We start from the raw sequence: 12424 nt of genomic DNA on the forward strand, positions 1-12424 counted from the left end.
CTCAAGCACTGATGTGACCTTTTTTTCTTCACCGCTAGTGGGGCACTGGAACATCATATAGAGCTGTTCAAGGGTTCATTTGAAAGCTTATTTTTACATCTATGTGCTTTTGTGTCTATATTTTCTGGAGTGGAAAGGTTGGGAAGCATGAAAAGGGTACCGTCACAATCTCCGTGGTCGAAAACCTTGAATCTGAGGCTCACAACCCCCCCCCCCTCCCTCTCGTACAACCCCTGTCACAGCCCTCTTTGGTAAGTTCACAAGCGAATGGAAAGCATCAATCACCAATCCGTACAATGCGTGACCTTGACGCTTCGGAGCGTAGACTACATCGTTTGCAGTTACAGTCTTTCCATTGACATGTTCTGTGTAAGTGACAGCGTCGCAAATAATATTCTCGAGCAAATCTTTAAGAACGCCTCTGGTTTACAGTTAAATTAAGCCAGAAATAGGTTTGACGGCACCGCAGCGAGCCAGTCTTCTGCTAGTAGTGTTGGACAATATTCAAAATCGATACATTGGACCAAATATTAAAATGTAAACATTGATGACGGAAACGATATTTGGAAATAGCTGACTATTTTCAGCTTTTTCTGCCATCTATCAGTGAGCTTTTTTTATATATATATTATCATTATTTGGTATTGTTGGCCAGCTGTTGATAGGAAATAAGCCAAAAAATAATAATAATACAAACCTACTACCATACTTTGTAATAGTGAATGTGCTTTAAATATTACTTAAGATATTCAGAAAAAAAAACACTTCCCTGCCTTTTAAACAGGTAATTTACCCCCTCCTCTCTATAAACCATGTAAATATTCTAAAAAAAACTTGATTTCTGAATTCAAATAATAAACATATCACATGTGTAAAAGTTGAAAAGATATCTTTAAGAATTTAGTGTAAAAAGATACAAGACTAAAGTTAATGTCCCCACCTAATTAACATAAATAATAGTTAAAAGTGTAATCTACTTTCCCCTTGTTGGCAAAATTTCAAACCAGTGGAAATAATTGTTTCCAAACTGGAGATGACCAAAATATTTATTAGAAATTTTCATTAAATTTATTATGATTTCTATTACTGTGAAGAATTCTTTGATTATATTTCTGTACTGTCAATTTTTTAGAGAATCCAGAAATTTTGATTTGATAGTCTTGAATCTCCAGATATTTAAAACAGTGGTAAAAACACTATTTTTAGCTTCTTCTTTTCTCAAGTAAAAATAAAAACTTAGGTCTCCATTTTCCCTTGATTTCACATTTATGTACCATAATTTCTATCATCATTTTGGAAAAGTGCTTTCATTTTATTGTTTTGGCTTTATTGTCTTAACCTATACTCCTAGCCTCCCCCAGGCCACTCGGTGTGTCCCCAGGTGGCGATAGGAGAACGCCCTACAGATATGTAGGGTACCTCCATAGGAGGCACGGACCAAGGGGGGCCTTGTCCCTGGGGGTCCATAATAGAAACTGGGGCACCCTCACCCAGGGTCCTAAATACAGGTGGAGGAGGAACAAGGCCCCTCAAATGTAGCCTCAATAGGGCTCGCCGGGGTTTCCCCAACTTTCATGAGTTACAAGCCTCCCAGTCATGGGTTAAATTGCATGGTGATGCAGAACACCATCGCGGGAGGATCCTCTATAGGAGGACAACTGCGGCAGGGCGTAAGATCCAGATCTATGGACAACGGCTTCTGTAAAGGGCTGCCTCGACCCTTTCAGGGGTACTTGCAAGACTGGGAACCCTGCGGTCAACTCTATTCCCACTTGAGAGGTGGTGCCCCTCGAGGAAATTATAGCCTAGTAAACGACACAGCATTCGCATGAGATTCTGATTAATGGACAATCTTCTGGGCTTAGTATGTTTTGACGGGCGTCTTCGGGCTGAAGAACCTCTTCCTAGCTAATTTATCTACTATGGGCAGCCTCCCCGTAGTAGCATAATATTTGTAGGCATGAATATATAACGAGTCGAGGGTAATAGGCTTGAGATTGTCTGTGCAAGATTTCAACTCTTATTGATAGAAGAGCATCGCCAAGTGCTGAAAACTATGTTATGACCAAGATGGGCCGAGGATTGCACAAAGCCTCCATTCATGGAGGTCCCAGGGACTTCTTGCTGTCCGGTTCTAAGCCGGCTTAAGAACTTTGATGTAGAATTGAGAAGATATGTGATCCCCGTCCTGGACTGGTATCCAGGATCATTGCTTTCCCTGAGGCCAAAATAATTTCAATGATTTAAAGATCATGAAAACTGGAACTTGGAATGTTACGACGTTAAAAAGTGATCATCATATCGACATTTTGACTGACGAATTCAGACGATTCGAACTGGACTTACTAGGAGTTTCAGAAAGTCATATCCCAGGGGTAGGAAGCATGAAATTAGGTGATATAGAATTTATTTACTTAGGCAGGAAGGATGGGGTACATAGACATGGAGTAGGGCTCATGATGAATAAGGAAGCTGCTAAGTCTTGTTTAGGCTAATAATAGAATACAAATTTATCATTTTAAGACTAAAAAGTTCAGGGTATCAGTTATAGTAGTATAAGCCCCTGTAGAACCGACTGATGGAGATACTAGTGACTCAGATAAATTTTAGTTACAGTTACAGGACCAAATGGACCGGATCCCAGGTAGAAATATGATGTTTTTACTAAGATATTTTGACGCCAAGGTAGGTAGAAATAGGAATAAATAGTATCCTAGCATAGGTAAATTTGTTGTAGGAAAAGAAAACAGTAATGGATACAGACTTTTGCAATTTTGTAGGTATAACAATCTAGTTATAACCAATACGGTGTGTGGTCATAAAATGGCTCATAAGTTAACATGGTATTCACGTGATGGTAAGACATGTCAAGGGTTAATTTAAAGCTGAAATTTCGGAAGGGTATATAACTTCCTCCCGGGAAGTTATGATGTTGTGGAGTCTACCTGGAGGTAGACTCCAGGATGAGAATTTGAGAGAAATTTTCCAGGAACAGTTGAATGCTAAACTTGAGAGTTTAAAATTTGATAATGTGGAAGATGGTTGGAATGATTTTAGAAAAATTACTGGCATGTTAATAAATTAAGAGGGAGTAGTCAATTTGGACTTCGCCCAGTTAAAGATAGGAATGGGGCCACAATTAGCAATAAGGAAAGAATTAAAGAGAGAGGGGCAGAACATTTTGAGAATTTGCTAGACCGAGATAGAGTTGCAGGAAAAGAAATAGAGGAAAATAAAAAGTTTGTGATACCTTGGATGTGACGGAAGATTTATTTTGTGAGGAAGAATTAGCCACAGTACTAAAAGTATTAAAAAAATAATGAGGCTCCAGGTCCAGACAGGGCGGTAAATGAGTTTCTTAAATATGGTGGCTCTGAGGTTAGAAAGAAGTTACTGAAGATTATGAATATGATTTTTGAAAAGGGGGAAGTACCTAACGATTTTAGGAAAGCCTTAATTAAGCCACTTTATAAAAAAGGTGATAAAATTGAGTGTGGTAACTATCGAGGCATTAGTCTGGTCTCTGTCGGAAGCAAATTACTTAGTAATATGATACTTTTTAGACCAAGAGATGCCGTAGACAAAGTTTTAAGAGAAGAGCAGTGCGGTTTCAGAAAAGGTAGAGGATATTTCGACCAAATTTTCACTCTTAGGTTAATAATTGAGAAATGCCTGAGTTGTCAAATATCTTTGGTCCTCATTTTTATAGATTATAAGCAAGCGTTCAATTCTGTTGATAGAAGAGTTCTAGTAAAGGTTTTATCCATGTTTGGTATACCAGACAAATAAATTAAAGTGATTACTGCTATGTACGAGAATAACACTGCTGCGGTCAAGGTAGGAAATGAGGTTAGCATCTGGTTTTGTATTGAATCAGGAGTTAATCAGGGTTGTGTTCTATACTCCCTTATATGGATTTTTTGATGGACTTTGTCTTAAGGAGCACAGGAAAGACAATGGGAGACCACGGAATTAAATGGGGACAAAAAAATCTCCTGGATTTATATTATGCTGATGATTTAAGCATCCTAGATGAAAGTGGGAGCAAAATCACTTGAATGAACCAAACGAATGAACCTTTAGAGGTTTTGCGAGTTCAGGGTGCTAGAATAGGTTTGAAAATTAACGTTAAGAAAAGTAAGTCACTAAGGCTAGGAATAAATGAAGATGAAAAGGTTACGTTGGGTAATGAAAAGATTGATCAGGTGGGCAGCTTTAATTACCTTGGTAGTATTATTAGTAAAGATGGTGGACCAGTGAAGATTTTCAAAGTAGAATAGCCAAGGCTTAGGGTGTTTTTTTACAGTTAAAAAAAGTTTGGAAGAATAGGAAGATAAGTCTGCAAACCAAGATTAGAATATGAAAAGCTACAGTGATGACAGTAGGCAAATATGGCTAGGAAGCATGGGCGCTCCGGAAAGTGGATGAAGATTTGCTAGATGTTTTCCACAGAAATTGCTTAAGAATTGTTCTGGGTACCCGGCTGACTAACCGTATTTCAAACAGTAGGCTGTACGAAAAATGTGGTTCAATACCGCTTTCTAGGGCTATAATGGAAGAAAGGTTAAGGTGGCTAGGGCACGTTATGCGGATGAAGGATGACAGATTGCCGAAGATTGTTCTTTTCGGCCAACCGCCTAGGGATAAACGTAAAGCAGGTTGTCGTCGTCTGGGGTGGGAGGACGTCACAAAGAAAGATTTAAAGGAAATGGGAGGTTCGTGGGAGGGTGTAAAAAGGGAGACTTTGAATAGATTGGGATGGAGGAGGAGCATGCATAGCTGTGTTGGGCTAAGGCGGCTTGGTGCTGCGGTGAGTTATTATTAGTAGTAGTAGTAGTAGTACTGTAAACCGAAGGCTAGCAGGGTCAATACAAGACACTTGGAAATATAGGAGTGATTTTATTGATGTTAAAAGTAAAGATGACCTTCTAGTAGTGTCTAGGGTTAATCTAGAGCTGAAATATACTACCTTCCAGGAAGCTATGAAGTTGATAGACTCCATGATGACAATTTAAGAGAAGCTTTCCAGGAACCGTTGAAGGCTAAACCAAAGAGTCTAAAATTTGACAATGTAGAAGATGAATAAAATAATTTTAGTAAATTAGTTTGTGCAATCACTGATGGTGTTTTAGGGAGGAAAGTTAAAAAAGCAGTTAGGAATATTAGTGAGGATGGTTTATGTTTAGTAAAGAGGAGGAGGGGTTTGTACACGAATTATTCAAGTGATAGAGCGATATGGAAATATGGGGAATATGAGGAAAGCGGAGAAAGCATTAAAATGTGAATTAAGAAGGTGGAAAATGGATAAAAGTGCTGAATATCTGGAAGATGTATTCAGACGGTATAATAGTAACATACTGTACTGGCATGTTAAAAAATTGAGAAAGAATAGCCAATCTGGGATTGATCCAGTCAAAGATAGGAACGAGGTCACAATTAGTGATAATGAAATATTAAAGAGCGATGGACAGAACATTTCTATGTTGTTCTAAACCGTGGCAAAGTTACAAGAAAAGATGTGGAAAGGATAGAAAAGTTTGTGACACTTTGGAATCCATAGCTTGGCATAGCCTGCTTTCAAACTACGTTTAGTCATGGTGAATTCTCAAACGTTGCTGAAGAACACGAAAGGCTTTGCTGGATAAAATGCTCTCTAATTTTGTAACCTTTGTTCAGGTTACACCAGACACGATTTGCCACATACCTTGATCCACTTTTGAGGAAAATGTATATCTCCCCTGACGATCTTCTCCTAGTTGAGAGTAAAATAGCAAGACAGATGGACTTGGCCTAGCTGGCTGCTCAATCTGCATCAGTAGATGCAAGTAAAGATACAGTCCCTTTGATTCAGCCATAACAGAATCAAGCCAGTTTGTGGGGTCCACATCACGAAGTTTTAATAGTCAATGCTAGACATGCTTCGACAGCAGCTGAACCTATCATGGCTCTACAGATTTCCAATTGAGAATCTATAGTTCCAATAAACACTGATCCTCTCAAGTCTTATAATATGGGTCTCAGAATTACCTACACGAGTTTGCCACGATATTAGTGTGCGTGCTCACCACTAGAATCCCTCCTGAGAGTGTTTTCCAAGCCTGGTCTGTTAATCACTGAAAAATAACTGAAAAAAAGTCAGGCATTTGATAGTGAAGAGACAGCTCTAAATGAGGCTCTTATAAGTACAATTCTGGTCTAACTTGTGGTAATTACCATACCGTACCTTCATTCGTGAAATAATTCTGTCTGTTGACTATGAAAAGTATTTTGAGTACCTCAGGATGGAGCCGACCAGTTTTTATTCTCAGTTTGACTTGTTCGACCAGACTTGTAAAAAGATCAAGTAGGCCAACAATATCACCATAGGAAACGCTATCTATGATACTTCATTTCCTTGCAGAAGGTTGCTCACACAGAGAAAGAAACTGCGTTGAGTTCAGACTACTCCACTTTGTGTAGAATAAATAATAATGATAATAATAATAATAATAAAAAAAAAAAAAAAAAAAAAAAAAAAACTTCTAGGGCTATGACAACGGAACTGGGGAAAGAAAACATGAAACCACCAAACCGTAAAGTGAGTTTCAAGCTATTGCTGAAGACTCTGCAATTTCCAAATTGCATTGGAGCAACAGATGGCAAACATATCTGAATAGTGGCTCCTGGTGTCCCTGGCTCTCAGTAATTTAATCACAAAACATATTTTAGCCTGGTGATGTTGGCAGTGTGTATCGCCATTCACAGATTTACATTTGCACACATCGGAAGCAGCAATGAAAGTGATGTTGGAGTATTCAGCTCAAGCTCTCTCTGTAAAATTATACGAGATGGGAGTCTGAATTTTTCCTCGCCTACTTTTCGTCATGGAAACTGGAAGAAATATGTCCTAGTTTTCGTCATGGAAGAAACATGTCCTAGTTAGTGATTAAAAAAAAAGAAAGAAAGAAAAACAAGTTTCATCAACTGAAAGCAAGGAGCAATTTAAAAGCATGCACGGAGCACGTTAAGGAGCACGTTACAATTTAAAAATAAAGAAATTATTCTGTATATGAGAGGGAGGTTTCCCCCTCCTTAATAATCTCTCTTTACGCTAGAGTATTTAAGTTTTCAAAAATATTTCTCATTCGAGTTCAACAGACCTTGTATTTCAGGAGTCGTTCTTAAAGAAATGGGTCAAAAAGTCCAACTTTAGAGTAAAGAGTGAGGGATGAGTGAGGGATGAGGAATTCCCCCCTCATATACGGAATAATTCCTGTTCGTTTTGAGTTTTGTTATTTCTCCTTATTTTGAGTTCAAAAAAATTGTTTTTTTTATTTCATATCTGACCATTTTTCAAATTTCACGGGGAAATCCTCCCCCCATGGAAGAGCACGGGAACTTTTAATTTCTGTTCAAATCAGCCTATCGCTCTCCCATTTTTTTAGGACTATCGGTTCAATACAATTATTCCTGGAAAAACAGACAGATAAACAGATAAACACACATTTGTGATGTTTCTTCGGTCAAAAATTTAAAATTTAAAATTCTTGTAGATAGGAGCTTCGAAACCTCTACAGCAGGATTCTTTGATGTGATGGCGTAACTGTCAACAAGAATGCTTGACTTGTTGGGGGTGTTTCCCCCTTTTTCGTAACTCTGGCAAATTTTCTCAGGCTCGTAGGTTTTGATGGTTAACGGTATGAATCTTATATATTTGGAATCAACATAAAAACCATATTGTTTTGATGCACTTTTCAGTATCAAAATCTTTTTTAAAGTTTCAGTTACTAATGCGCCTAACCGCTCCTTACTTACAGTTCGTCACCACGAACTGCTTGATGATGCATTTCCAGTAACATGATGAAATTATACTCACACAATTCAGGAATTCATGATCAAAATATATCTATATATGCTTGCTCGGAAACAGTAAAGTTAATAGTGAGAGCTTGTTGTTGCTTTCACAACTTTTTATGGGAAGGTTACGATACAAAGGCCCCTGGTAGGAAGTACATACCCCCTAGTTTTACTGGCGATGGTACTAAAAGAAGTGGATCGTGGCGTCTCACAACTACTTCTGACAGCAACTCTAATAGAGCTTGTAGACTGGGATCTGGCAATTCTTTGCGCTAATTTTCTGTTGAGAAATGTATACAGACATTCTTTTGAGCGCCTGCTGTTTCAGTATCATGGCAGGTGATCATGTTAGAAGAAAACGCTTTCGGCAAGTCAGGCTTTGTAAATGTGATGCATATATAGCTGGTTGTACTTTACATTTCATTTATATGTCAATATCTTAATTCATACTTTGACACTAGCTTTTTATCTCTAAGATTTGCTAATAAACTGTAGCTTTTGGTTAACTGAGTATATTTTATTTATTTAATATCTCTTTCATATTTGGCTAAGATTCAGATGAGATGAAAATAACAATGGGATAGGAGAGAGTGTGGTTCACTCCACACCTTGGTCCCGTCCCCATGGAATCCTTGTTAGCCTCTTTATCGCTGAAAAAAAAATGCTGAATATTTCAAATTGAAAAAAAATGCTTCTTAATTCTACAATATGACTTTTAAGATTTATTGCTTACCTTACAAGTTTTTAGGTGGAAAAACATAAGGAAAAGCATACATTTAGTTGCCAAATTTGCCCTGTTTAATCCATAAACCCTCCACAAAATATAAGGAGAAACATACTTTTTAGTTGCCACGCTACAGTGAAGACAGTGGTCAATTATGATTCTGAAGCATGGGCACTTCGAAAAACGGAGGAAGATTTACTACATGCTTTCCAGAGAAATTGCCTACGGATTGTTTTAGGTACCCGACTGACTGACTGTATTTCAGTTAGTAGGCTATACGAAAAGTGTGGTTTAATCCCGTCTTCTAGGCCTACAACGAGAGAAAGGTTGAGATGGCTACGGCACGTTCTGCAGATGAAGGATGACAGATTGCCAAAGATTATCCTTTACTGCCAACCATTTAGGGCTAAGCGGAAAGAAGGTCGTATTATTTTGGGGCGAGAGGAAATTTTAAGGAAAGATTGAAGGGAAATGAGAACTTCCTGGGAGGTGTAAAGAGGGAGGCTTTGAATAGATTGAGATGGAGGAGGAGGGTGCGTAGCTGTGTTGGCCTCAGGCGGCTTGATGCTGCGGTGAGTTGTTAAAAGTATTAGTAGTAGTACTCTACCCTCCCCCTCCGAATATATTTTCTGAATTTCGTACTCCACTCTTGCAGAACTTCCGAATTTGGCAAGAGAGGAGCTCAAACCCTAAATGCTTACTTTGATCTTTTACTTTGTTATTTTTACTCTGAATTTTCATACCAAGTTCTCTGATTAAAATTTAGAATCATGTAAAAATAGAAATCGAAGACTTCATTTTTTAGAAGAGAAGCCAATTCAATATTAGGTAGGTCCTCCTCTTTCACGTTCAAGAAGTGACCCTCACAAGTTCCTTGTCACTGAAACATCCCTTAACCTATTGGGTGGAAAAATGTAAGCCACTAGCTACATTTTGCACTGTTGTTTACATATTTATGCATCCAGAAAGCCAATATTTGACAACAAAGTTTAATTAACAAAAAGGGACAAAATCTAGCACCAGCTACTATCCAAATTCTAGAATATTAAGAATGTAAGACAAACAGTGGTTCAAATTTATAAGAGACGGGGAGCAGAGAAGTGGCTATTCTCCTCATATCTATGTTTTTAAAAGCCATATCAATTTCCAAAAACAAGTGGATAATTACAGTTTTAACGCTGAATTTCACTAACAGATATATATATATATATATATATATATATATATATATATATATATATATATATATATATATATATATATATATATATATATATATATATATATATATATATATATATATATCTATATATGTGTATATATATATATATATATATATATATATATATATATATATATATATATATATATATACAATGCTTGAACTTAATTTTATATTTCTCTCTCTCTCTCTCTCTCTCTCTCTCTCTCTCTCTCTCTCTCTCTCTCTATATATATATATATATATATATATATATATATATATATATATATATATATATATATATATATATATATATATATATATATATATATATATATATATATATATATATATATATATATAAACATCATGCTTTAACATACGAAATATATTTGATATTTGTCTTTTTCAAGTTCTCTTTTGAGTCAACGAGGAAGAAGAAACTTCAATTTCAAGTAAGTAATTTTAAAAATATTTGAAAAAAAACTATATATTTTAGCACATGACTAATGTTTGGTATTTCTCCTTTTAATGTTCTCTTTTAACTTCGATTCAAGGTCAATAATTTACAAATCATAGGCAGCGCAGCAGCGCTGCCTAAAGAAAGGGGGATGTGGGCACAATGTATTATTTTTTTATATTTATTATTATTATTTTTTCCGCTTTTAGGCCAAGGCACTTCGTACAGAAAGAGTTGTCGTAGATACTTTGAAGGGGGATCATTCGATTGGAAATTTAGAGGGCTAATGTCCTTTTTAATAGTCCAAATTGGTTGGAGGGAAACCACCCTCATGCCCATCATTTTCCCAAGCGCATCCTGTTAAAATTTTGAGATATCTTTTTTGTTCAGCGTAATTGAAAGTTCCGGGAATTATGTTTTTGAGGATGGCACCCCCCCCCCCAGAGCCCTCAGAGGAAGGGTTGTAAGTTATGCCCTAGGGGTACACAAGGTTTTAATAGAAAGGATGGCCGTATAAACTTAAGAGTGGGCTCATTTGACTGGTTATTAGAACTTCTAGAACCCTTTTTAAGACTCAAAGGGATGAGAGGGCACTTCGTTTTAGACCAGGGCACTTCGTACAGAAGGAGTTGTCATAGGAACTTCAAAAGGGGCTCATTCGATTGGAAATTTTAACATCTAATACCCTTTCTAACAATCGAAAGTGATTGAAGGGCAACCAGCCCTCCCCCTCCTCTCCCATCATTTCGCAAATATATCCAATCAAGATTTTGAGATAGTTATTTTGTTCAACGTAGTTGAAAGGTCTAGTAACTATGTCTTTGGAGATGACAACCCCCCCCCCCCCTCAAACCGTCAGGGCAAGGGTTGTATATTATGCCCAGGGGGTATATATTGCTTTTATGAAAAGGGTGGTCGTATAAACTTTGGAGGAGGCTCATTAGATTGGAAATCAGAAGTTCTAGTGTCCTTTTTAAGTGTCAGAGGGCAACTACCCCCCCCCCTGGTGGTCTATTTTCCGCAAATGCATCCGTTAGAAACTTTGAGATAGTCATTTGTTTAAAAAAAGTCCAAATATGACATAACAAGCCCTTTGGGGTTGACATAAACCCTCGGAGTCTGGGGTAAGGATTGTAAATTTTGCCCCGGGGGTGTATACGCTTTTTATGGAAAGGGTGGTTGTGTGAAATTTAGAAAAGGCTTGTTTGATTTGAATTTTAAAGTTCTAGTTCGCTGTTAAGAGTAAAAATTGTCTGAGGGCAACTAACCCCCCCCCTTACGGTCTATTTTCCCCAAATGCATCCATTAAAAATTTTGAGATAGCCATTTTGTTCAAAAACAGTCCCCAGATCACATAACAAGGAGTTTTGGTCTGATAAAATCTCCCAGAATCTGAGGGCAAGGATTGTAAGTTGTGCCTCGGGGGCATATGAGCTTTTTATGGAAAGGGTGATTGTGTGGACTTTAGAGGAGGCTTATTTGATTAGAATTTTAAAGTTCTAGTTCCCTTTTAAGAGTCAAAAGTGATGGAGGGCCCAACACATCCGATCAAAATTGTGAGATAACCATTTTGTTCACAATAGTCTGAAGAGCATATAATAATGCCTTCAGGGTGGATACAACCCTCCGGAGCCCAGGGAAAAGGTTGTAAGTTATGCCCCGGGAATATAAGATTTTATGGAGCGGAGGGTCGTACAAATTATGAATGGCATGTGGCTCATTTGATTGGAGATTGGAAGATTTAGTGCTCCTTCTAAGAGTCAAAAGTTAATGGAGGGCAACCAGCCCCTCCCCTACTAGCCTATCATTCCCGAAAACACATCCGATCAAAATTTTAAGAGAACAATTTTGTTCAGCAGTGTTGAAAGGTCCAGTAATTGTATCTCTGGGGATGTCAACTTCCCCACAGTCCTATGGTTGAGGGCTGTAAGTTAGGCAATTCCTTCATTGTTTATATATAGTATATGTTATTGAGAAAAATATGCATGTTTCATGTTCGAACTTTATTTTCCAAAAAGACGAAGGGAATTCAGGTGAGCCTTTCAGAGAATGTTGAGGGGATTGTTCAACTAAATCAAAAACATATTATGGGTATACAGATTTTCAAAAGAGCAAAACTTATAAATGACTGGGTGATTAATTTGGAACTTCCAGGAAAGGATAAGGGAGGTTATCAGTAGTAAGGGTGTGCACAGTATGA

This window comes from Artemia sp. Qi Xiang Cuo, chromosome 7 (assembly GCF_049724085.1).
Source record: "Artemia sp. Qi Xiang Cuo chromosome 7, ASM4972408v1, whole genome shotgun sequence".
NCBI classification, from domain to species: Eukaryota; Metazoa; Arthropoda; class Branchiopoda; order Anostraca; family Artemiidae; genus Artemia; species Artemia sp. Qi Xiang Cuo.